General features: G+C 46.1%; 1 protein-coding gene across 3 annotated transcripts in view; it reads left to right on the plus strand.

The window, feature by feature from the left end:
• The first annotated feature begins 1,605 nt into the window (after positions 1-1,605).
• Positions 1,606-24,158, plus strand: part of EPS8 (epidermal growth factor receptor pathway substrate 8) — a 176,593-nt gene continuing 154,040 nt past the window's right edge. For all 3 annotated transcript variants that reach the window (XM_054988159.1, XM_054988162.1, XM_054988160.1), the window contains exon 1: positions 1,606-1,760. The gene's annotated coding sequence lies outside the window, so the exon portion shown is untranslated. The remainder of the gene's footprint in view (positions 1,761-24,158) is intronic.

Raw genomic sequence — 24,158 nt, forward strand, 5'->3', positions numbered from 1 at the left:
ATGGTTTACAGGGAATCCCTTCTTCAGCCTTCTGAATAAAACGTTTGAGTTTTAACCATATAGAGCCAATCCAATTTGGGTTTCTTTGTGTGTGTGTGTGAGGGGGGAATTAACTGTTTCTTATTACTCACACCATTTTCCCAATCTTATCTCTTAAAAGGTCCTTCCCCAAGCAATTTCTATATATTTTTTTTCTTATAAGAGCATGCTCCATTAGGCCAAGTACTCATCTCATCCAACACTCTGGATCCGATGTCTTTCTAAAGCAATCTCACAGTGGGGACAAACTATTTTATTTAGTTCGTTCGTTCGTTCGTTCATACCCCACCATTCTCCCTAATGGGGACTCAAAATGGCTGACATCATTTTCCTCTCCATTTCATTCTTACAACAACTGTGTGAGGCAGGTTAGGCTGAGAGCCTTTGGGTCACTGGGCTAGCCTATGTTCACCTGTTGAGTTTTATGGGAAGAGGTAAGATCTGAACCCAGACCTTTCTAGTCTGATGCTCAGAATATTGAACCACGCTGGCCTTCTTGAGTCTGCTGCATCCAGTGATGACTTTTGTGATTGCAGGGTCCACTATCATTTCTCTGAAGCCGGGACAAACACATAATACCTTTCCCATGCTATACATCCAGGAACAGAAATCGTGAAAGTAAAAGTGCTGCTTTATTTCCGAACCATGGTTTGCAGCCTGGGTTCGGTGTGCATCCTCCCTATCCAACTGTGCTTTGTTTTCCTTGCATGCTGGGCTCTGTATATGTGGACACCACAGTCAAATGCAAAGCACATCAGCACCCATTCCACTGTGGCTCAATGAAGACACACTGCCAAGAAATCAAGAGTCACTCCTCTGTGCCCTAGGGTTGCCAATCTCCATGTGGGGCCTGGAGTCCTCCTGGAATTACAACTAGGGTTGCCAGGTCTTCCTGGAAACTGGTGTGAGCTTGGGAAGGCTGGGCATGGGGGCACAAGGCAGAGCAGTGCTTAACCCAGAAGTCAGAAAAATGTTTATTGCATTGCAACCAAAGGCCATCACAGTTGAACTGATAAAACATGAACAAAGAACAAGCAACGACTAAACAATAACATCAAAAGCACATACAAGTACATTAAGAGATGCCAGCACCTTTGTTATACACAGGTGAAGGCGTCTCAACTTACCTTAGGAATCAGCCCTGGTGCAAAAAGTGTGCACGCCTCTGTTCCTCCACATGATGAGGTCACTTCTCCAAGTGACCTCATCACGGTAGGGCGTGAAGGCATGCCTGCCTATTTCCCATCAGTGATCGCCAGGCAAAGGGGCAAACAGCTGGGAGTTTGCCTGCCCCTGGCAACCCTCTTTCCAGCTGATCTCCAGACTCCTGCGGCATCACATCCTGGGCGAACTCCCTCCCCAAACCCCACCCCGAATCCCCAGGAATTTCCCACCCGCGTGCGAATCCACACACCTGCAACGCCCAGGACGGCCAGCAGAGGGCACGCCGGTCCGCGGCAACCCTGAGCGCCGCGGCGGCGGAGGCAGAGGCGGGCGCTTTGGAAGCGGCGCGGCGCGCAGTGGCTGGAGCGCTTCGTTAAAACGGCGCGGCCGGCAGCGGCGGCTCTTTCTCGCCCCTCTTGCCTGCCGGCTGCTGGGACCTGCGCGGCTCGGGCGGCGCTGCGGGGCCGGCGGGAGGTGGCGGTCCGCCTTGGGCTCGGTCTCGGTCTCCTCCTTTGGGGCTTGCCAAGAGGAAGGGAAAGAGAAAGGAGGCGGCGAAGGTAAGCAGGAGCCTCGCGAATGCAGCGTGGTCGGGGAAGCCGCCGGGGAGGCTCCCCCGGCCGGGGCTGGTGGGATTCCCTGCGCGGGCTCCATCCGCTGGGTCTGGTCGTGGAGAGCCGGGAAGGCGACGCGCGTGTAGCGAAGCTGCGCCCTCCGGGCTGGGCGGGTGGAGGCTGGGAGGCGGGTCCCGGCTTCTCCTTGCGGGCTGTTGAAAACCCCCAACCCGTTTGGGGCTCCGTATCGGACGCGAGCAAAAAACGAGCGCCCAAATGTAACGTCGGAAAGGGAACTGCGGTGTAATTTGGGGAGGAGGGGAATTTATAATTTTTAAAATATTTTTAAAATAAATTGTATAAAAAGGGGGAAAATGTTTCTCTCTATGTGCTCCCCCTCCGTGCAAAGCAGAAATGCAAAATGGGTTTCTCGGTGCGTTGCTCTCCCCCCCCCCCCCACGCTTCCCTGTAACCTGAGCGCTGGGCGGCCACACCTGTTCTCGAGCTTGTCTCCTTTTTTCTCCTGGGGAAGGTTTGCTCTCTAGGGCCAGGTGTAGGTGTGTGTACCCCCCCTTTAAACAGTGAAGTCTTAAGCAGAATTACTTTAGTTAAGCCCATTGATTTCAGTGGGTTTAGACTGTAGTTGCTTTGCTTAGAATTTCACTGAAAGTGTATTTTCATAACATTCTTTGCAAAGAGCAAAGACTGCCGTGTGCTAACCTGCACCTTCTCATTCTCTCCCTTACTACGCTAAACGTCCTTTCCTCCTTTTCATGGAAACTCTGGTATTCCCCCCCCTCCCCAGTTTGTTTAGCAAATGCAACATTATACTCCCTATTCAGCCTCTCCCCAAACTGCAATACTGTGATTTCTCTTCTCCTCCACGCTTCATCCCAGGCTTACAGGTGAAATGTGCATGTTCCAATTTGCATTTCCCTCCACTGTGGACACCAAGAGATGTTGCCTATTTTGAACTAATCTAGGTGATACAAGAGTGTGAGAGTGTGTGCAGGTAAAGTTAGTGCCCCCCCTCATAACCCCAGTTTGACCCCATGGTGTTTTTTTTCATCCATGTGCTTGCCAAGCTGCTGTTCCACCCCTTCGAATATTGGCAAAACAATTACTCTTCTGTCAGCCTCTCTTTCTGTTGTTTCTAATTCCCCCCCCCCCTTCTCAAAAGTCCGTCACCCAGCCGAGATGTCAGCAAATGGAATGGATGTTTTGGTTTTTGCATTGAGCTCCAACAGAGTATAGCAAGTGAAGCGGCTAGGGAAAACCCACAAGAGCAATTCTATGGCAGGCTCGATTAGATAAGGTTACCTGGCAGTTTCTATGGTGCAAGGAATTCTGGAAATGAGCGTACGATCGGTAAATATGCTGCGGGGTGTCAGTTTTCTTCCATTGTTCATTTGCTTTAAACAAATTCCAGTAGTTTCTCCCTCCTCAGTAGATCAGCAGCGAATGCCCCCCCCCCCGGCCTTGGCCATATTTACATGTGTGACAAGCAGTGAGTGTGAATGTCATTAATTGACTTGCACATGGAACCTCAGGTTCATTGGGAGGACGCATCAGACGGAAGCGTGTCAAATACCTCAAATGCTGACAAGTAATTTTTAGTTGGATCTGTCCTCAGTATTGACTCTGGGGTAGGACAAACACAACAATCAAAGGGCTGATCTGTTTTGGGGATGCTTTTCTCGCTGTTACCTGCAGCAGGTGAGAGGAAGGTGTTTTGATGAAGCTTCCACCTGCATCAGGGATCTTGTCCTCTCTCTGTTTAGCTTGAGAAGTGCTGTTAAGGTGAATGCTTTTGCAATGCCACTGTGGAAGCAGCAACTATCTCAGAGGTAGCAAGAGCCAAACTACGTCAGCATTCAGAACAAGAGGTCAGCAGAGAGCCAGCACGAGACAGCCTGTTGGCATATCTGAGAATGTACCTTACTGATGATCAATGACGTTGATTTAACAATCTGTAAAGTTTCTGCAGCCCAAATACCGGTTGTTATAAGTCCTTCATTACGAAGTGGCTCATATGAGATCTCACAATATGTAATAAATACGCAGAAGAACATCTTGTGCAATTGTTTTTGTGTGCTGGCATAAATTTGTGCATAGTTTGCACTTGTGATTATTGGCAGCTGTTCCGTTCTTTAATTTCCCCTTTCTGTAAAGCATCTCTAAGAAACCCTCTAGTCTCCTAAAAATCTTTGTTTGCTGTTCCTTTCACAGACTGGTTATCCTTTTAAAGATTTTCTCTTTTAAAGAGCCATATTCAGTTCCACAGAAGGCCACATTTGGCTCTGAAGCCATACTTTGCAAGACCCCTGAGCTTATCTTTCTTTCTCTTTGCTTTAACTGTACCTGAAGATGAGCTGCGGGCATTTTTAAGGCTGACCTCCAAAGGCTTGAAAGCCTAGCTGGCAAGCTCGTGTGTTCCTTTCTGTCCAGCCACAGGAAAATTGGGAAACACATGGCGGCTAGAATAGGGGTGCTTGCAATCTGCGGAGAAAACTGTCAGTGGTAATGAGAGAAGGAAAAGAAGAATGTCAGTTTGGTCCAGGCGTGCAGTTGTATTGGTCTGTTTGCTTTGCATGTCTTCTGGGTATCAGCTTTGTGAAGAAGTCTGAATGTAGTTCACTGCTCAGGAAACAGACTTGATGGGGGAGCAGAATGGAGCCATATGTAAGCCAGGACTCCTTGGAAGTAGAGGGGGTTATAAATAGAGCAACAAAGTGTTTGTGTGTGGTCCGTCAGGTCTGGATATGTTGTTACTTCTGCTCCGGAGAGACGATAGAAGTTCAAGGATCAAAGCTCTCTCTCATTATGATACTTAGCAGCATCTATATAGCTCTCCAAGCTCTTTCCGTACACAGTCATTCTTACAGCAGGGAGTGGGTGGACGGCAGTCTTATCTCCCTGTTACAGATGGATGGACAGAGACTATAAAAGAGAAAGCGGCCGATAGTCAAAGGCCAACCCAGGCAGTTTGTGGCTAGGATATGGTTTGAGTAGGGGACTAGAGGGCCACTGCTTAACCACTGCTGTGCTGCCTCTTTTTGGCAGTGGTACCATTGGTGTGGTTAAGGTCGTCTGTGCCTGGCACCAGCTCTCCAGAGCATTAAAGCAAGGCCTTTCATGTCTCCCTTAAGTGGAGACGCTGGGAATTGAACTTGAGACATTCTGCACGCGAAGCAGATTTTCTGCCTTTGAGCCACAGCCCCTTCATTGGTGACTTGTACATGCCGTCCTAGTTGGGAATCTTTCTAGAACTGAATTCATGTGTCCCTCCCAATCATGGGGATGTGGTTTGCCTCCCATTTGCGTTGGCTGCGCATACGTTTTTTCAGAGAATCTACCTAATTCTGGCTGCGGCAGGTTTTGTTCACAGTTTTATATGCAGCCTGTCTTCATGGTGAGATTTTAACTTGGTGATCACAGTATGAATTCCCTCTTTGGTTTCGTTTTTGTCTTTATGATGGCCATTATTGGGAAGATATTGCATGAAGTGGGTTAGGAATGGTGATAAGCTGCTTGGCTGATGTTCAAATAATGTAATTGCTGGTACGGCTTTTAAAACTTGCAGTCATCACTTCAGTTTATTGGTACTTATTAGATTTATAGACGTGTCATACATTCTGGTAGTACAACTTGTATCAGGCGCTTCACATGGAATTGCCATGCAGGGAGGAATAGTTACACATTTTTTGGAAGGGGCGAATAAATAGTTTCACTTTCCACCTGTTTACAACATGTATGAAACTTAAGCATCTGATTTACATATGTGTTTAGTATATGATTATAAGTAGAGTTTTATGCTTCTAAGCTGACTGATTCCAGAGAATATAGAAGGGCATAACTCTGTATAGGACTGCACTGTATAGGGTGAAGGAGATAAGAGTCAATGATCCCAGCACAGTTACACCCTTGACTCAACCTGTTTTTGTCCTAGCATGTGAGATTATGAAAAGCTGACATTTCCTGAGGCAGTTGGAGGAAGGCACTGGATGGACTTTGGGGCAGAGTCTACGTGTCTTGGCCTACCCTTCACAGACCTCTGATGTGCCACTCTGTTGGGTCATTCTCAGGGGAGGTTCCATCTTCCAACACCAAGAGGAGGCCAGGATTTCCCCACACCATGGAATTGTGCAAATGAAGTAGTTTGTTTTTCTTCTGAGAATAATTTGAGAGAAACTAGGAGTCCACAAATATGGTTGCCGGTGGTGACCACCATATCTCTTGCTCTGGTGACTGTCCCTCTTGTGTTTGTGCGAAGTGAGAGACCCTCTTCTGTCTGCCAAATTCTCTGTGTGGTACTGAATGCTTGGAGCAGAAGAGGCTTCTGGTTTCTAACAACAGCCTTCCCCAAGTCCTCTGGAAAATGTAAATAACATGGAAGGCTTCGAGTCTCCTCTTATTTTGCACTCCATTTGAAGAGAGGCATGGAAGCATCTCTAGAAATTCTTTGCGCAAAGGGCCTGACAGGATTCTTTCCCAGAATCCTCTGGGAAAGACAGATTACCTGAAGAATGGTAACTACAGATAATCTCTGGTTTCTCAGCAAAGCCAAATGTATATGGAATCCTAGGAGAAATGTAAAATATGTGCACAGAAACATCACTAAGGCAGAGGCTGAACTTGTCCCCTATCTTAATGGCTGTACTTTCTTGGGGAGAAGAAAGTGGATGTTGCTGTTCCCCCTATGGTGTGACTGATTTCTCTTATTCCTCACTTAACAAGTCTACTTTTTTCTTACAAAGTGCTGCACTTACACAGACTCGCCTCTGACATATCTTTAGTGTCCGGGGAGCTTCTGCTCTGTTCTCTCCCACACTGCCAGATAATGTGGAAAGGCCTAACCTGTGTGGGGGAAACCTATGTGGGCCCTGTGCCCTCACCACCCTTTTAGAACTTGTTGCAGCCGCTACCAGGGGAAAGTCAGAACCTGGCCATAACCCCCCACTCGTCTCTTATTTATGTGAGGTAAAGATGAATATAGAAGCACATGCAGAACCCACAGCTTCACAAAGAAATACACGGCTGGGTTGTGCAGCTTCCAGATTGGGAAATGTAAAGAAAGCTCACATAGGCCCCCCTTATATACAATGTAATACATGACAATTAGTACACATGTAGATTTTGTAGGCGTTTATGGGCACGAGGAGGGTGGGGGAATGCTAATTTAGAAGTTTGGGGTGGAAAACTGCTTTAGTACTAAAGGAAAGGTGAAGCACAACAGGAAAGAAAAGGCATCCTGTCATCTGCTGTAGCATAGTGGTTAAATGGCCGGCTTGCAAATCAGCACTCTGCTGGTTCGACTCCCACTACTGCCATGACCTCAGCAGGTGGCCTTTGGTAAGCCACTCCTGTCAGCCCCATCTCCCCAGGTGTATTGTGGGGATAATAATAACACTATCTTTGCTCACCGCTGTGAACGGGTACTAATGTATCTAGAAGAGCAGCATATAAGTGCACCATTGTTGTTCTTGTAGGGTTGCCAGCTCCAGGTTGGGAAATGCCTGCAGATTTGGGGGGGCCTGGAGAGGGCAGGGTTTGGGGACAGGGAGGGCCTCAGAGGGGCACAATGCCATAGAGTTCACCTACAGATCAGTTGTAATTCCAGGAGATTTCCAGCCACCATCTGGAGGTTGATAACCCTATCTGAGAGTTTGTATGTTCTTCCTCTTGTCTGGATTGTACCATCTGTCCTGTGTCTCCAATCCCCTTTCCTCCAAAATGACCCAAACCTGCAAAAATGATTACTGAACTATTAGCACAGGTGTTGTTGGTATTGTGTGGCTTTTCTTCCCATGCCCTTTTGATGTGCCATAGATTCTGCAACCGAGCAATATCATGTTGACTTCTGCTGAACTGAAGGCCTGCCATTGCTTTGGTATCAGGTTCTGAAAATCAGAATTCCCACGTATCGTTGTGTTCAGCCGCTGGTGAAAGTTCCCAAACAGTGGCTGGATATCGTTTTCAAGTGCAGCTTATAGTTTCCTCAAAAGAATGGAGACTTTTTATGTTTTTGGTTTCCAAAGCTCTTTCTTTGACGACAGCAGAACCTCTTTTTCTCAACCTGCACGTGGCTGCCAGCCAGAAGAAAAACCAGCCTGGTGCTTTTGAACTCTTTCCTCCAAAGGGGTTAGATGTTCAGCTCGGTCTGAATTCATCTGATCAGTAAGAAAGCGACTGACGGTCCCCTTATGCCTTTGGGTTCCAGTTTCCTTAATGTGGAAATCCTGAATGGACAGCTTGTTTTCACTTTCCTAGGTGGGGCTCAAATTTGATCATGAAAACCACTATGAAACCCCCATTCTCCCTCCTCCAATCTTGGGATCTCTTTATACAGTCAGTAGAATGAGCTGGTGAGGCTAATTCCAGGTACAATGCTAAAGGTTTTAATGTTCCTTCAGCAAATAAAACTCAGTTTTCCTGCCTTTTCATCTTGAATAATACTTTCTTTTAATCTTGGGCTGCTCCCCTGCCCATTGAAATTCATTATTCTGCTTTGTAGTTTCCCGAAGAGAGCGTCATATAATCTTATTGGCAGTGTTTATAAAGGAAATGTCCTGACGCAAGCCCAGTCTCGTCAGATTTTTAGAATCGGCCTTCTTCAAGGCAGTCCAGGGTTACAGAGGCAGACAATGGCAAGCCACCTCTGTTAGTCTGTTGCCTTGACTTGATGGCTTTTCCCACCACCACCATAAATGAAAGTGTTGTTTTAATTGCAAAAAAGAGTTCCCATTTTTCTCCACTTCTCTGTGTAGAATTTTATTGGACTGTTTTAAAACATGTCCGATTCTGCCTTTTTGATTCCAAAGGGACTCGACTGAACAATAAAATCCATTTCATTCTCAGCAGCAATAAGAGAGGCACCAAGAAGCAGCTGCTATTTGTGTAAAAACAAATTAGGTCAGGAGAACAAAGTTTTCTTGGACTGGAGCCTCAGGCTAATAAGGTATGTGCCAAGAAGGCGTCTCCAGGTAGGGCACTCTGCAGCTCGGGCAGTGTACAGAGAAGACCCTTCGTCTCTGTGTGTCTCTACACAAGACATCCGACACATGCTCTACACGTGTCGGGTGATGCATTGTTAGCCAGAGAGTGTAGTTTAACAGACAGAGCCGGCAGAATTTGCTCCGGCGGGGACGGATTCCCTCACAGCCCTCCGTTGCCTCTGGCATACTAGACTCTCTTTCCTTCTGGAGCTTTTACCTTGCCACCCTCGCTGCGTAACACTTTGAATTAACCAAGCCTTGACAGGGCAAAGGCTCCAGAAGGGGAGACGCCAGAGGAGGTGGAGAGCTGTGAGAGAATCTGTCCCCTCCGGAGCGATCTCCACTTGCTCTGTCTTTTAAAACTATGCTTCCAGGCTAACATTGCAGCTCCCAACACTTGACAAACACATGCCCACGTGTCTCGTGTAGAAAGACTATCTGGTTAGGGCATACTTAAGCCCTGAAGGTTGAGGGAAATGCTTAGAGAAAGGCCTTATTTGAAGACTTTGATTGATGAGCTGTCTTGAGCAGAAGAAGGTGGTTCATCAGATACTCAGGTTGTCAGCTTCCAGTAGGATTCCCAGGTCCCCTTACCCTCCTGGCAGGAGGTGGAAGGATCTGGCACTTAACTTTTTGGTGCTCCCATCATGCACCTTGTGCATGTGCAAAGCACACATGCTCCCCCACGCCTGCTCAATGACGTCACTTCTGGAAAGTGAATCCATTGCAAGAGTGTGTGTGAGCTTCACAGCAGGCTGATTTGGGCCCCAAATGGGCCCAATTCAAACCGTTTGGGGCCCAAATCAGCCCACTGTGAAAGTGGGAGCGCTCTTGGGGGTGGTGCGATGACATCACTGCCAGGAAGTGATGTCATCATGCTGACCTGGGAGCATGCCCAGGAGGCCTGTTCCCGCACCTTTCCCTGCCACCAGCCAGATAAGTGGTGGCGAGAGGTGGAGGGTGAAAGTGGGGTATACCCCACTCCCACCAGTGGGGAACTGGGATCTCTAGATTCCAGGTGGGGCCTGGAGATCTCCCAGAATTACAACCAATCTCTAGACTACAGAAATCAGTTTCCCTGGAGAAAATGGCTACTTTGGAGGGTGCTCTCTATGGCCCTATGAAGCAGGCTGTATTTTGAGACGGTTGAGGAAGGATGATTATTGCCTAAGAGGGGCTGTAGATGATGCACCTGCCAAAAATGGTGAAAGGCTGTGGGCCGCCTCAGCATCTAAGTAACGTCTGGTTTGCAAAACATCCACGAACTGCAAACCTGCTCCATCGACAGGAATGTAACCCAGTCTAGAAACCATTGACTCGGGAGGATGTTTTCAATCAGGTCACCCACTTCCTGGTCTGGATTGAGTTTTCGTTTATAACTGCTCCTCCTGCCCCATCTGTGACTCACGACACTTGTGCAGCACATCTGCTGCGGGATCAGATGAACAGAAGTCAGGCCGGAGGCTATTAGTGTATGTGTGACAGTGCACCACTGAAACCCTGGGCGATCTCTCCCGGAGGACTCGTGTTGATGCTCATTATCGGAGGTGACAATATACAACACTGCTGAACTCTGAAGTATAAAGCCACAAGGTAGAGCAAGCCCAGCGTTACCGTCTGAAGCTGCTCTTCCAGGACAGAACGGCCCCTGCAGCACAGCACTGCCAGGCCCTCTCTTGGACAGTCGAGTCAGATGGAATAAAAATGATGGAGAGGTCTAGGGGGGTTAGTTGGGTTGCTTTTCTTGTGTCCTTTTATGAAGAGAGGTCATTCTTTGTAGAAATGGATCCAGATTATGTAGAAAATAAATGTCTTAGTGAGTGGGCTGATGAAGGAATAAACAATTTTATGGCTCTTCAATGCCATTAAGATTCCTGAGGAGTTAGCCATGTTAGTCTGTAGTTGCAAAATAGTATAGAGTCCCATAGCACCTTTAAGACTAACCAACTTTATTGTGGCATAAGCTTTCAAGAGCCACAGCTCTCTGCATCTGACGAAGAGAGCTGTGGTTCTTGAAAGCTTATGCTACGATAAAGTTGGATAGTCTTAAAGGTGCTATGGGACTCTATACTATTAAGATTCCTGGAAGTAAATACTATAAAGTTGTTCATAATTTATTTTTATACAGCGACACAGTTTGGAAGGGACATCGCTGCTGCTGCTCCGGGCTCTGTCTCCACAGAGGCTGGCTTGCCCCACTGGTGCAGGCCTCCGCTTCCTCGCTCTGGGTTGGCCTGGGTGGGGGTACTCCGATTTGGATCATGGGGGAGCACTTAGCAATGGGTGGTGGAGCTGCTCCCTTTTTAGGCTTCCCTGTGCAAAGACAGGCAGGGTGCTCATTTTCAATATTTTTTAAAAAAATTCAGCCTTTATATCAGTATGTTGATATATGCATGCACAAAAAAATTAAAGGAGGAGAGCAATGCTCTTGACAGCACTGGTGATGACCACATACTCTAGTTTGCCATCCTCTGCCCCAGGCAAGAGAACCCTCTATCCCTGCTCACCTCACTGGCTGGGGGGATAAGCATTGAGGGGGGGGGGAGAAGCATATGCATGCGCTGCCATGCTCTCTGGTCACACCGGTGATGGAGGAACTGTGGGGTGCACTGAAGCTGAGCTCAGCAAAAAATGCCTCCAAACAGACCATTTTTACTGAGCTGGGTTTAAGCACGCCTTGCGGCTCCTCTGTCTCACTGTGAAATGATGTCATTTTCTGGTGTGGCGAAGGAGCATGGGAGCACGCTCATGGGAGATAAGAACCCCGCTTCCCTCCCAGCCCCCTGCAGCCCCACTTTGACCCCTGGCAACCATAGCATACTCCCTAGACAATCCTGATTATTTAAGACATGTGAAAAGGAAAATAAACTAACTCCACAACTATGAACGTGCAAAGGGATGACAGTCATGCAGAAAGACCATTCCCAAACTGATTACAGTGCCTGTGGATCGACAGCTAAGAAAACCAGGAATAAGCGGAGCATGCAGAAAAGATGTCTGCCCGTTGAAGACAGCGTGAGATCAGATTTAAGACTTGAAAGCTACATAAGTCTTTTACTGTATTCATGCAGTTCTATTGACTGAATATCCCTTTGGTGTTTGTACATCAATTAAGTTTTTCTGTTGTCTTTGTTCTGTTTTTGTTCAAGTGTATAGTATGATGTGGCCCTTAATACAGGCTTGTTTGCTTTCTATATAGTAGGAGTCAGAAATGTTATACTTGCAATCCTAAACAGAGTTACTCCCTTCTAAACCCGTTGCCTTCAATAGAAGGGTATCACTCTATTTAGGGTAGAACTGTTTAAGGTCTCTTCACGCCCCCCCTGCTGTTTTACAAAAGAGATTTTCAGTGGTTGTGTATATATTTTAGTTCTGTACATCCAGATTTTTTTTTGTTCCCATTGCCTCTTTTAAAAATGCCATGTTGTCAAATTAGGGAGGTTAAACTATGACCAGAATAGCATATGGGTAATATTTCAGCATCAGGGACCCTTAAGAACTTCCTCTCCCCGTGTACGTCCCCCACGGAGGATTTTCTGACTCCATTCCTTTCTGTTTGTTCAAGGGCTTTTTCTGTGGATGCCCCATTAGCACTGTATGGGGGCTGTAATGTTTCTGTCGAGAGTTCGGGAACAGCACAAAATAAAGTTGTTTGGAAGGGCTTTCTGTGGGGCTTGTAGTTGCATTGGTTGTGAAGTGTATATTGTTGGTGTGATTTTTCTCCCCCAAGATATACACTCATAGGCTCCATCAACTGCTCTGAACTTTTAGGAATGAGTATAAAAATCTTAAATAAATTTGTCTGTAATAGCAGTGTTTGTGACGTTAAGAACAATAAGTGCTACGGGAGACTGAAAAAAAAAAGAACAACTTTTTTCATTTTGAGTACCTCCTAGATGGGAACTGCATCTCTTCTTTTGGAAAGATTTAGCAGCTCTTTAAGCCCCAAATTCTTAGGCCTGTCGTAACTGAGCAAACACACATGAAAGTGCCTTAGAGCAAGTCAGAGCATTGGTCCATCTAGCTGGTTATCGTCTGCTGTGACTGGCAGCTCTTCGAGGTCTCGGGCATAGAACACCTGTCACCTGAGATCTTTATCTGGAGATGCAAGGGACTGAACCTGGGACGTTCCGCATGCAAAGTGTATGCTACTCTATTGAGCTGCTGTCCCTCTGTGCATATCTAATCTAATATGCAATGTTACCATCCACAATATTAGTTTACAGTGGGGCTGTAAATTTATCTGAATTATACTACTTAAATCTTTTCCAAGAAATGGCGCTTATCTTTCTTCTGGGTTGCAGATAATCCCCCCCGCCCCTATTATGGAATCTACATTCTTTAGTTGAATAGTGATTCCATTCGGCTTTTCGTTATCCCAGACTCTAAAATGTTTACCCTTCTCTGTTGTTTGCTATTAACTTCTTGTCCTCCAGAGTATTGTGTGCCTGTTGTAGAAATCTTGTGTTAGATTTCACCTTTATTTATTTTCTGAAGATCCTTTTCTCTGTATTACTGTGTTTCGAGACTGTTTGTGCGGAGAGAAATCATCTTGAGAAAGGGAAAATGCCTGGCAGTGCGGCATTGTGCTTCTATTGTGTTCATCCAGGTTCTTGGAGTTCCGTGTTCTAATGCCTGCTCAGCTATGGGGAACCATGGGCCAGTCACTGTTCCTCTGCCTAACCTACCTCGCAGGTGGGTTGTGAGGATAAAAAGGGGGTAAAGAGAACCGTAACAGCCTTGGAAGAAGGGAAGATAAAAATGGATAAGTGGATTTTGTATTTTTTCCCCTTGTGGATATGGGACACAAAGTTAAACATTAGAATTATAGGAGTTATGGAGGGAAAGTCGTGATTAAAATAAGATGCAGGTTAATGGACAAAATATCAGAAAATATACTAATGTCTACTAATCTGTCATTATCATAAAACTTGTATACAAAATAGAGTCCTTTTTTTTGAGTTTCTTACAAACGAGTTATTGGCATCTAACTTACCTCATTAAGATATCATCAAACTATATATATAAGATTGTTGCTCTTCAATGTATTAAGCTACGTATAAAACGCGATTTCAGGAAAAAGCACCTCTGTTATTTAGTCTCTTTAGACACTTTATGTAATTTTACATTGGATAGTTACTGTTACTGTTCATGTTTATGTTTATAAAATAATAATAAAAAAGAAAAAAAACATGATGCAGGTAGACACCTTCCTTGCGGTATGTGCAGTAGGCATCTTATTCGAATGGAGCTCTCAGCTGCTATGCATCTACAGACACACTGGACTGTGGATCTCTAGTCTGCTGGCACTGAACATATCACAACTAAGGGCCAGGATTAAACAAAGCGCTTAGCACGTGTAAGACAACTCCCCTTCCTCCTTCCCGCTGACTTTGCCTGAGATGCAGAAGGGAATCTCTGTGCAGGAGAGAGGACTGCTTCTTCCCCCAGCCCTTGCTCCTCACTCTCCTTACTTCAGTAGCCACCACCATTCAAGCTATGCCCTTCCTTGTTAATCCACAGCTTGAGGCACAGATAGGGGTTGTGTGTGTGTGTGTTTGTGTACTGCTTCTCACACACCCCTCCACCCTGGCTGCTCTCTTGCAGCCCTGTCAGGAGTTTCTGGTCTGTTGCGTGGGTGAGCAGTCAGGCGCCCGGGTGCGATCTTTGACCACAGTCTGAGATATGTAAAAGGAAAAAAATCTTTACCAAAATACAACCTCAATTCACTAGAGCACAAGGACATTGGAAAACTGGATCAGAACAGTACAGGGTGTTACAGAACTAAGAAAACAAATAAAACTTATGACGCAAAGTAAGTTGTATAGCCAGAGGTGTTACCTTGGCATTCCTTTCCCTGGAATGAACTCAAGCCTGCTGCCATCTTGAAGAATAGAGACTCCACTTTTCCTCTGGTTTCTGTGGACCATGGCTTGCATTCTTCTGACAGCATGTCCAGACCCTTGAACCCTTCCAGTCCCAGATGGAAAGGTTTCACTTGAATAAACTTGCAAGGGGCCAAAGTGGGGGTGGAGGGCAAGAAGTAGGGGGTGGTGGGGTACTTACCTCCCATGCTCCCCTGTCACACCAGGAAATGATGTCGTTTTCTGGTGCAGCAGAGGAGTACCAGGTAGGGGAAGGGCTTCTCCCACCCCAGGTGGGGGGGATGATGAGCCTGGAAGTGGGTCCCACGAGCATCCTTTCTGCAATCAAATTAAGGCACACATCCCAAAGCCTTTATGTCCCACCTCAGGTTATCCAAATAGCCATCTATCTGGCCCCTCCCTGGAAGGTGGGCAAACGATCCTTTCCATCTTGCCAATCCCTCTCCGTAAAGGAAACTCATCTCTCAGGTGGCAGTCTGAGAGTTTTATGGTTTTGTCCCCAGAGGAAGGCTGTTTTCTCTGAGATCATGGCCTCCCTGAGTGCTAATCAAGGTATCCTGCTTCTCTCTATCCTAACAGCATGTGCCATGTCATACAGAGAAGCTGATCATCTGCATTATCTTTCAGTCAGACTTTAATTTCCCCTTTTACTTAATCTGGGCCTCTCTGCCGTTCTCCTTTTGTAACTCTCCTTCCCCAATCTGTTTAATAATTATCCATTAATAGTCTTCCATAAATAACTTCCTCAGGAAATGCTGCCCATATTTTGTATGCTGAAGATCTTTGATTATCTCGTCCCCCCCCCCTTTTATTAGGAGTTACACTTGACCTCTCAAGTGTCTTTTCCTGCAGACATGTTCTGCTTATCTGTACTCCATACTAGCTGCCAGCATCCAAATGATTCAGGAATTTGACTAGCACCTCTCCAGAGCAATGTATGTTGAGGAATTAATCCTTAATGCAGATTCTCTAAAACTTGAAAGCTGTTTTTTGCTTGCTGCAAAGTTCCAAGGAAACGGTTATTTAGGCTATCTCATTCCTTCTCTGTCCTCCCCCTTTATTTATTGTCTTCAGTAAATGGGCAGCAGACGTTTAGCCAACAAAAGATGGATTTGAGTCTAGTGGCACCTTGGAGACCAACAAAATTTTCAAGGTGTAAGCTTCCGAGAGTCAAAGCTCCCTTCTTCAGATACTTGGTATCTGATACTTGAAAATCTAGCGTACCTGAACGAAAGATGGTGACTATGCTGGCAAAAATAAAACAAGAGTCCAATAACGCCGTTAAACTTCATTTAAGCCTCACCTCCCTTTCACCTGTTCAGACCAGCTGTGCTGTAGCTGTACAGTGTGTCTAGGCTGGGAAAGGGAGAAAAATCTCTTTAAAGTGCTAGAGGGGGAGGAATAGTGAAGGGCAGCTTATTGCTCCACGCCATTTTGAAAGGGCAGGATTTGAGTCCAGTAGCTCCTTAAAAGACCAACAAGATTTCTTAGGTTTAAGCTTTTGAGAGTCAAAGCTCTCTTCATCAGATACAAGCTCCCTGACAGAGGGAGCTTTGACTCTTGAAAGTTTTTATCTGGGAAGTCTTGTTGGTCTTTAAGATGCTACTGGATTTGTATCTTGCTGTTCTATGGCAGACCAAAATGGCTACCACCCTGAAGCCTTTTTGAATAAAAGCAGAGCTTAGTTCCATCCACCACCACCTCTCACAATAGTGACCCCAAGTGGAAGCGTCAAGGCAAACACTACACAAACAGCCACCTTACTTCCCCCCCCCCTTTGGAAGTAGATGAAAGAGGTTTATGTTTGATCCAATTTAAAGAGGGAAGCCCATGAGTTGTGTTCAAAATAAAATGGGCATGGCATTATGTGGATGTGGCAGGCTCCTGCTCTCTCCCCAAAGGGAAACAGTCAGTGTCTGTCTCGTCCATAATTTCTCATCCATTTTAATCTACAGAACAAATCTATGAAGTTAGGTAGGATGAGAGAGAGTGGACAGGCCCAAGGTGAACTTCATAGTGCAGATCTTGGTCTGACACTCTAACTCTGCATCCTGCTAGTTCTTGTGCAGTGACGCTTCCACCTAATGGGAGACCAACTAAAGTTACACAGTCGTAGAGTCCAGTAGCACCTTTAAGACTAACCAACTTTATTGTAGCGTACGTTTTTGAGAACCACAGCTCTCTTTGTCAGATGGCCACAGATGTAAACAGATGTGTGTCTATGTGGAAGAGAATAATTATGGTTCCACCTCTTGGGAATGTTTGCTTGTTCTCTTGGGTACACGTGGAAGGCAAAGGTTGTGGAAGTCTCTGCGTGGATATAGGGGCTAGGAATACAGTTGCCTGCTCCAGCATGGAAAATCCCTCGAGATCTGGGGGTGGCACCTGGGCAAAGCAGGGAGCTCAGTTGGGATGCGATTCCATAGAGTCTCTCCGAAGCTGTTGACCTCTGTCATCGAGTTGTCATCCTGAGAGAACTCCAGGCCCTGTCCTGATGTGGGTAACCCTAGCTTGGGATGTGGAATTGCTGTCACTGGTATCTAGTCCCCAGCCTAAAGTTGGTTGGCTTGTCTCGAGACAGACAGAGGAGTCCTCATCCTGGACTTCAGTTTGTGTGACTGTGTGTGTGTGTGTGTGTATGTGGTTCTGTGCTGCGGATACATTTGAAATTTGTGATCCTTACTGAGGTCCTGTTCTGTATAGTGGGAGAAAGTGGGATGGGCTGAGAGGGTAGTTCAGGGGTCTCCTTAGTCCTACAGTCTCATGCTAGTTACAAGAGATTGTGGCCAGTGTGCACTGGTGCCTTTACAACTACTTAACAAGTCCAGATTGTGACCTGGTGAACAGAAGGACCTTTGTAAGGACTAGAATTGGTTGGATGGAGAAGCTGATGGATATTAGTTGGAAGGCTTGATTGCTGCTGTCTTGAGGCAGAGTTGCGCAGCTGCCCAGCCAAGCGGTTGGCTGTTGAGATGTCTTAGAACCAAGCTGAAATCACTCTTGGATGTAGAGTCATCTTCCTCCTTGGAGAACTAGGAAACCATAAAACCCACAGCAGATCTCTCTGTCACCATTCAAGCTATGGAATGTCTATAGTATAACAATTGGATTTCTATTCCCAGGCTTTTGAAATTCCGTACTGAGGGAACTGGATCTTCTGATCCATTCGTTGGGCAAATTATTTTGCAGAATTGGCTCTGCAGTTTTTGTTGCATAATTCTGATTGTACTAGTCACAAGGGCTAGAATCTTGTTTTTATTTATTTTTTTAAATGAAAACTTAAGATTCTTAAGGAATCAGTACTCCTTCCAGTCCCATCTTCAGTGACATTGCCAAATCCTACGGCCCTTTCTGCTTCTACTGCAGAACTTGGACAGGTGCAAACAGATCAAGCCAAAGACTGGAAAAACAAATGTGCTGTACTGGAAAATCTGTGCTGTGACATCAGATGTGCAGAGGTGAGTTTGATGATATTTCCTTCTGCATGTTGTCCTGGGACTGTCAACCAACCCATTTCTGGCATCAGTCAAGTACACAACTCCCTGAGGTACCACAACTGGAACGCAACAGGAACCCTTATTGCATTCATATCCACTATCGGCCCGGCCCAGCCCCAAATGAAACACAGTTTGTATCAAACACCATGCAGATTTATTGGTCGGTGTGTCTCAGTAGCTCTTGTGTTCCTTGCTTGTTTGCATGCCACGTACCATAATTTAAGGGGCATCTTTCTGTCTTTCGGAAATGAGCGTGTGTTTGGGAGGAAATGCAGGGGAAAGGCATAGTTTTCATCACAATTCTTTTTAAAGGCCTGTTTCTGCGATACATCTCCGACGGTCCACTCTGTTCTTTCTATTAACATTCAGAGGCTTATCTCATCTAAACAGCTTGCTGGAAGGGAATGCAGAGCTTCTGATTTTAGCACTACAAGGAGGTAGTGGGGGGTGAGGAGGAAGGAGTTGATTTGACCAGGCTAAGCAGGTAGAGCAACCTTTTCAACAAACACTGAAAAGGCTCATAAAAAAGAGAGTCGTTTCATATGCAGACACTTTTTGGCTCGTGGACTAGAAACCTTTTCCACGTGTGCCGTCTTTGAACCATACCAGCACCGTTGGAAATGAAAAGGGATGTTAATTTTAGAGGAAGTCGAAATTGGCTAATTATATTTCCCCAACTCTGTCTATTCACAGACACAATCTGGGCAGGAGGAGGGAGGGGAGCTTAGAGTGTGAAAGGAAGCCCGTTTAGCGACCGGTTTTAGAAACAACCCTGATAGCGCCGAGCAGCTGCAGTCGCACTTTACCAGAGAGAAGGTTGCTATTAAGAGATTGTTTTATCGACCAGAATTTTCTGGGCGCTGTGGTTTTTGCTTCCTCCCCCCCCCTCCACACCCTAAGGAAAGTGGCAAAGGAACTCTTCAGCTGCAAAAGGAACTCTGAATAAGGACAACTCTAGAATCTTGCAAGAAAAAGTTTTTAACAAGCCCTTCAAAAGTGCGAAAATAGGTTGTAAAAGTGGGATCGCGCATGGTCGTGGTGAAAGTCTGAGAGAGCATGCGCTCTGTATCTTAGCTGTACCACTTCTGGAAATACTTACATAATTGAAGGTTCTTGATACAAGAGAAAGTCTGCCTACATAGAAAATGTAGAAGTCACATCTTCTGGGCATTGAACAGGGATTACTGGGGCAATCGGGGAGGGAGGGGAGTAGTTGTGAGTTTCCTGCATTGTGCAGGGGGTTGGACTAGATGACCCTAGAGGTACCTTCCAATTCTATGGTTCTCTAAGGTAATCTAGCACCCTAGTTTTTTCCCTTGGAGGAGCAGACAGCTGTGAGCCCCTATTTGTGCATGAAGGTATGAAACTACCTTACAGTGAGTCATACTGTTGGTCTGTTGATGTCAATATTGTCTACTCTGGCTGGTAGCAGCTATCTGGAGTCTCAAGATAGGGTTGCCAACCTCCAGGTGGGTGCTGGAGAGCTCCTGGAATTATAGTTGATCTTCAGGCTGCAGAGATCAGTCCCCCTGGAGAAAATGGCTGATTTGGAGGGTGGACTCTATGGAATTGCACCTTGCTGAGGTCCCTCCCCTCCCCAAACCCTGCCGTTTCCAGGCTCCAGCCCCCAAATCTCCCAGAATTTCCCAGCTGGGAGTTGGCAAACCCTGTCTCAAGAGGAAGCCTTTTTAGACCATCTTCCGTCTGAACCTTTGAGTTGGAGATGCTGAGAATTCAGCATCAGTTAATGCTGTCGCTGTGTTTTCCATTATTCAACTATCATCCTTTTTAAAATATTTTTTTGGGGGGGAAAGCTAACAAGATTTTCTGAAACACTCTGGAGTATAATTCGTCCTCCAATAAAACTTGCTGCAGCCAGAGCGGTGACGTTTTTATTGCCTGCTTATTGACGATCTGCCAAATCCCTGCTGAAGCAAGAAAGACCCGGCCGTGAGCTAGCAGAGCGCTCTTCGACCATAACTTGTGAACGTGTTTCGTCAGCTGCTAAGCCTCCGTTTTTTGAAAGCTCTTGGCTATTCCGGAGTGGGGACAGTTCTAGGGGGCTGGGTCTCCAAAGGAGGGAGGGGTAGCAGTAGAAGTATGGTGAAGGCTTCCCCTGGTAGTTCCTGCTGCATTGATAAGCTCCTTGCTGTGTATTTATTTACCTTTTAGAAGGTTAGCTGGCCACCTGGCCTGCTTCCTTTGATTGCTTGTTAAAGGGAGGACTGTAGCTATATGTATGTCAGATCCCCTTGACAATTTGAAAAGAAGTATTCACTGTCATGGGGATGGATAAAACAAACGATTAGCTTAGAACTGGAGAGTCTATGTAGGGGGTGTCCTTAGAAGGTTAAAAGCCTTGAATCCAAGGTATTCTTCGGGGGGGGGGGCATTCTGCCACATTTGCGCCATTGTAGGCAGGTGTCGGGTAAAGTAACACCTAGAAACATTACTCTAGCCCTGGTGGATCTGCTTTTCCATGAGTCGTTCCTCCATGGCTGGGATAGCCCTTCACCCAGCCACATGGGCAATGCCGTCTTAGGATTGGCTCAGCCATTATCACCTGATCTAGTTAAACCTTTGAATGCTGAGATCAAACTAAGGATCCCATTCCCCTAGGATTGCCAGGTCCAAGATGAGAAATTCATGGAGATTTTAGGGGTGGAGCCTTAAGAAGGTGGGGTTTGGCGAGGGGAGGGGCCTCAATGGGGTATAATTCCATAGAGTTCACCCTTCAAAGCAGCCATTTTCTCCAGGGGAATTGATCTCTGTTGCCTGGAGATCAGTTGTAATTCTGGGAGATCTCCAGCTATCATCTGGGGCCCAATTTGGGGCCCAAATTGACCTGCTGTGAAATGCTTGTGTGCTTTTCAGCCTTGCATGATGATGTCACTTCCTGGAAGTGATGTCATCATGCCAACACAGGGCCACGCATGCAAGGACAATTCCAGGAGCATCGGGAAGGTAAGGTGTTGGGTCCCTCCCTCCCACTGGGAGTGACCTGGCAACCCTAGATCAAACTGCGGCTCTTGGTTCAAATGAAAATGGCAGAGGATCTCTTTGCACACTTTACCCAGCTGAGCTAGAGCAATTTCTCTGTAGTGCTGTCCCACTTGGCTGCAGTGTGTGTGTGTGTGTGTGTGTGTGTGTGTGTGTGTGTGTGTGAATTCTGCACCCACCTTGCATGGCTCTTATTCATGGAATTGTGTGAGACCCCTGGGGGCCTAGGAGAACCAGGAAGTGACTCTCTCTGTCTCTCTCATGCACAAATAATTATAAAGTCGATTTCTAATGCTAGGTCAGACTTGGTCATTGATGGATTACGCTGGAGTGCTCCAAGCAATCTCCGTCCAATAAGCCTTCTCTTTAATAATGACTTCCAGAGCTGTTACCATCTGTTTAAGTATCTTAAAAATAAAATTGCAACGTTCCATCCAGAAGTTCTGAGTTACAGGAGACCTTTTCAGAGATCAAATACAAGGGGCATATGCAATTGCCCACGCCACTGATTTTTTGTCTTTCTTCAGTCCTGCATTTGTTACTCTTAAGAATTTAGAAACTTGGGGTGGGCAGAAGAAAAAATACAGGTAGATGGCAAGCCACTGGCCAATTTCTGGTGGGCTGCCTTTGTGCCTGCTGATGGCTTTGTGCAAAGATTGCTGCTTTTGTTGATCCAACAAGGCACCACTCATGATTTTAAGTGAAAATACAGACTAGGGATCACTTAACACAAGTTAGAAGAGCAAGATCCAGTTCCAGTAGCACCTTGGTCTTTAAGGTGCTACTGGACCCAAATCTTGCTCTTCTGTTACAGACCAACACAGTTCCCCCACCTGGAATTAACGTAGGTTAGTTATGCTGTGGCTGCTACAAAGCCCATCACATGAGTAAACATCAGGGCTTCTAGTAAAAAAACGAAGTTAGCCCAAGACAGGAGTCAGCCTCCTATAATTCATCATTGTTATTCATTTTGTCTCTGTGGCAGAACAGAGCATCGAATTGGATCAGGCCCCAATTTCCTCAGGGCTACTCTGAGAGAGTAACAGTGCCTGCTCCAGTCACTGAACATACGTTTACGGCATCCATGCTTCCCACTGTACTGAATTAATTTTTCAGAAGACAATTTTCACTCGAGGTTGTATGCCATCTGCAGAGTAGTTTCAGGTGAGCCGCTGTTATCAGTTTAGAGTATGCCTGTTTAAATATAACCATCACTCACATGCATGCAAATATACATGCTCTGATCTCTCTATTCTACACCTTTTCCTGGTGTAAAAACAGAAATGCAAAGCTGCCATGTTGTAAATCAGACTATTGGGCCTGGTTCAGTCTCCTCCAAGAGGTGGCAGCATCCCAGGGTCTTGGGCAGAGCGAAGATGTTCCCCAGGCCTGAGCCTCTGGACCACACATGATCTTTCCAGTACAGTTACCATGCTGCGTAAATGTGGCAATGTGCTTATTTTCCATGCATGTACAAATTTGGAATTCATTAATGGAACCCTGAGTTTTGGGGACACACAAATACGAGTACTAAGTTGGGCAATTCCTGGAGATTTTGGGAGTGGAGCCTGGAGAAGACAGAGAATGGGGAGGGAAGGGACCTCAGCAGGGTATAATGCCTTCAGTCCACCCTCCAAAGCAGCCATTTTCTCCAGGGTAACTGAGCTCTATGTCCTGGAGATCAGTTATAATTCTTGGAGATCTCTTGCTACCACCTAGAGGCTGGCAATCCTAATGAGTACTGATGTTTATATGTGCATTGAAAATACAGTAACTATGCTTGTGTACCACTCTTCTAGACAGGTTAGTGGTGAACAAGTCAGTGTTATTCTCCCCACAGTGCAGATGAGGAGCTGAGAAGAGTGGCTTACCCAAGGCCACCCTCTGAGCTCATAACCCCCATGCTGCAGTAGCTCGCTGCTGTATTGCCCTGTTCAAACAAAATGGCGGCCATGTGTATCAGGGGATCCCATGTGGGCATATGTGATTGGAGCGCTGCAACTGAATGTCTGAAAAGGGATCTGCTTCCTGAGCTCTTTTCAACTAGGGGAGCCAAGGGAAGTTGGCCAAGAGAGCCAACCTCTGACCTCCTCTATGCTTTGCAGGTAACCTGTTGACTTCTAACCCTGTTCTGAGATATAGTGATGATGGTGGGAAATCGCTTCTTGCATTTCAGACAGGGAGGAGCTATTAAAGGCACAGGTGCGTTACTGGAAGAAAATCATTGCCATCTTTTAAAAGAAACAGTGCTAAATCCTAATTAAGCTTAGCTTAATGTTTTATGTTCACCTTGGCAAGAGGTACTTGGTAAGCAAGTGAAGGGCCTCAGCAATCATAGATGTGCCCAGGAAGGATACCTTAAAATGTTCCTGCTCTCATGATACAAAAACTCTTCCTCAGCTCAAAATGGAGAGTTCTACAGCGTTAAAAGGGGACAGGGAAGCCTACTCTCTCAGGGCCAAACTACAAGTGACGAATGACACAGGTTGGACCCTTGTCAGCTTCCCTCAAGTTTTGATGGGAAATGTAGGCAGCTTGGTGGAATGTTGGACAAGTGACAGTTGAAAAGTCCATTGGACAGCAGTCGGAGAGCCAAGCTGCAAGACCAGGATGCCTACATTTCCCATCAAAACTTGAGGGAAGCTGACAAGTGTCCAACCTGTGTTATTCATCACTTGTAGCTTGGCCCTCAGTTTAATCCTCTAAACAACATCAGCTTTTTCATTTCACATCTTATTTTGTGTGATCTGCAACAGGTTTCTTGCAGCGTCCGGTGAAGGTGGCTCTGACCATAGTCTGACTTCTACAGCATTAAGTTTCCAACCCTAGCCAGCTTTTGGAAACTCACAAGCACAGCATGAAGGCAGAGAGTGTCCCTGGTTGCTCAGGGTAGATTGGCTTTGTACGTGGAGGTTCCATATAGCTAGTAGGGTATATCAGGAGCTGTTAGAAGCTCTTCCATGAATTTCTCTAACCTGCACTAACTTTTTGTCAGAGGGTGGGGTATCACTTTTTTTTTTGCAATAC

Source organism: Eublepharis macularius, chromosome 9, assembly GCF_028583425.1.
Source record: "Eublepharis macularius isolate TG4126 chromosome 9, MPM_Emac_v1.0, whole genome shotgun sequence".
Lineage (NCBI taxonomy): Eukaryota > Metazoa > Chordata > Lepidosauria > Squamata > Eublepharidae > Eublepharis > Eublepharis macularius.